The sequence below is a fragment of the Coregonus lavaretus genome, assembly GCF_964263955.1.
Source record: "Coregonus lavaretus genome assembly, chromosome: 10".
Lineage (NCBI taxonomy): Eukaryota > Metazoa > Chordata > Actinopteri > Salmoniformes > Salmonidae > Coregonus > Coregonus lavaretus.
The window spans coordinates 62,081,527-62,084,702 of record NC_139997.1 but is presented as its reverse complement, the minus strand read 5'-3'; positions in this window follow the sequence as shown (position 1 = coordinate 62,084,702).

The window sequence follows — 3,176 nt, the reverse complement described above, 5'->3', positions numbered from 1 at the left end:
TGATATTTACGTGCAGAAAACCAAGGCTTTTACGGTTACAGAAGTCAACAAATGATAGCTCCTGGGGAGTAGGAGTGATACTGGGGGCTGCAGGGCCTGGGTTAGCCTCTACATCACCAGAGGAACAGAGGAGGAGTAGAATAAGGATATGACTAAAGGCTTTAAGAACTGGTCTTCTAGTGCGTTGGGTACAGAGAATAAAGGGGGCAGATTTCCGGGCGTTGTAGAAAAGATGAATGTGTATGTACAGAAAAGGATATGGAAGGATATGAGTACAGTTGAGGTAAACCTAAGCGTTGGGTAACAATGAAAGAGAGAGCATCACTGGAGGCACCGATTGAGCCGGTCTCGGCGTGTATGGGGGGTGGAACAAAGGAACTATTTGAGGCAGTTTGAGAGGGACTTGGGGTTCTACAGTGAAATTGTATAATAAGAACTAACCCAAACAGCAATAGGCAAGGCATATTGACATGGGAGAGAGGCATAAAGCAATCACAGGTGTTATTAGAGAGAGCTAAGACAACAACTGGTAATAGCGATAAAGTTTGGGCTGAGGCTAAACAGAATAAACAGGACAGGGTACCGTGTAAAAGAACAGTCCAGCAGGCATCAGCTGTGCAGCTGAGTGATCATAAGCTCCAGTGAACAGCAATATGTGAGTCCGAGAGCAGTTCAAATTGGTGCTTCAGCACAGCTAGCAGGAAGCACAGTTGTAGTTTGCGTGTGCTAGCGGGCCGGAGCTAGCAGATGGATCTTCGTGGTCGTCGCAACGGGAAGCCTGTTGAAACCACATCAGACGATTTCGTCGGCAAACAAGTCGTGTTGGATCGGCGGGGCTCAGTGTCAACACTAGGAGGTCCCGTCCGGTTGACAGAGAGGTAGATTGCCGGGAGATGGGCCTGAGGCTAGCTCAAGGCTAACTGGTGCTTGCTATGGGGCAATGGTAATTAGCCAACAACAGGTTGCAGCTAGCTGGTTGCGATGATCCGGCGCTAGGGTCAAGTGATTCCGGCAGAAAGTCCGATATGCTCTGGGTCGATAGCACGCTGTGCAGACTGGCCGACGAATTGTCCAGGCTAGAGCTAGAGCTGGCTGGTGGATAGTGTAGGCCACGGACAATGGTGAAGACGCTAACGGTGACTAATAGCAAGTAGCCATTCAGTTGCAGCTAGACTAGTTTCAGCTTAAGGTTCTTGATGAAAGTTATAAAGAAATAATAGAATCCTTTCCACGTTGGGTGAGGCGGGTTGCAGGAAAGTATATTTAGTTAAAGAATGAAAAGTAAAATTGAGAAATATATACAAAATAGACAAAAGCTGAAATAAATCATTCTCTCTACTATTATTCGGACATTTCACATTCCTAAAATAAAGTGGTGATCCTAACTGACCTAAGACAGGGGAAATTTGGGCTCACCTGTTAATTGAAATGCATCCCTCATGAAGCTGGTTGAGAGAATGCCAAGAGTGTGCAAAGCTGTCATTAAGGCAAAGGGTGGCTATTTGAAGAATCTCAAATATAAAATATTTTCATTTGATTAACACTTTTTTGGTTACTACATGATTCCATGTCTTATTTAATAGTTTTGATGTCTTCACTATTATTCTACAATGTAAACAAATTGAAATAAAGAAAAACCCTTGAATGAGTAGGTGTGGCCAAACGTTTGACTGGTAGTGTATGTATGTAAGTATGTATGTATGTATTTGTGAAAAAAATATATGGGGATTGGAAGTGATGCAGACAATTACATTGATGGAAGTTATAAACTATCTGCAATATTAAAGCTGATCTACCCCCTCAAAATATATAAGGAGAAAAAAAAAGGGGCATACTTTTCTTTTGTCCTTTATTCCACTTGCACATCAGCAACTCCAATCACAGTGATTCCTCAGCGTCTGTGCACCCACTTTCACTTTCTATTACTTGATTTGAGCGGTAGTTAGAGCGTCGTGAGGTATTCGGTTTTCTTCCGTTTGTTCTCTTTTCTGTAGCCCGTTGCTTTTTCTTATTGCGGCACGCCCTCGCAATGTGTCCTATTACCCCACATGCATAACACTTCAAACTTCATGTTTGAATTCATAGTCAAACGCTGCGTGTTTGCCTTTGCAACGATAAGTCTCTATTGGCTGCTGCCCCGCAGCGTTCTATTCTTTGAAACTCAGCGCTGCTCTCTTTTACTGTATGGCACGCAGTTGCGCCCCTTTTCCAGCAAATCCAGTGTATTTCTATTTGCGGATTCCATGGCCTGGGCCAAACGTGAGATTAGGCTCTGATAACAAGCATATTTGAATCCTGTCATCATTAATCCCACACACAAGCCGATCACGTATTATTTGCGATAATGTATTCCCATAGTTACCGTCCAGTGCTAGTTCTCAACTCAGCCACATATTCGGTAGGTTTTCTTATGCGTGAATCAAACTTGAATCGTTGCACTATTTCACTGGGTTTGGGCTTGAAGTTATCTTTTAACAGAACGACTAAATCTACGAATGACTTTTCTCCTGGTTTATCTGGGCTCAACATACAACTGTATCTGTGCATCGACAATGTTTATGAGTATGGATTTCTGTATAGCGGCAACAGTTATTTTATTAGCGGCAAAGGAATGTTCCATTATTTCACAATACTCCTCCAATTCCTGATTTTTAGGATAAAATGGTGGTAGCGAGCCTATTGTTGCAAAGCCATCTTTTCCGATCCCCTCTCCGCTCACACAGTCAATAATTTGTCCTACCCCTATCCAGGGAATCATTCCTTCATAATTTTCCGCTGCTCACTCGAGTCTTACATCCAGAGTTGCAAGCCAAACACTTTGTTGAATTCGTGACAAACAAATCCAACGCAGTCATACTCGTCGCCAAATATGTAGTATGTTAGGATGCTTCTTAGATTGATGACACCGGACACGTAAGTAGGTGTTAGTATTTAATTGTAAGTAGAATAAACATTCCCAGAATGCATCTGGAGTAAATTTCCTCAAGCACGGTTATTTGACAGACATTTAAACCAGTACGGATAGCGGAACACAAACCCCGTAGTGAGTCAATACTACCATCTATTGGTAAACATAATACTTAACATAAATATCCCAGGTTAGTACACATAGATTTTCATTACATGTTGTGCAAGGTCCTGAGATTCAGAGCATATGTCATGCAAAGAAGAATGGC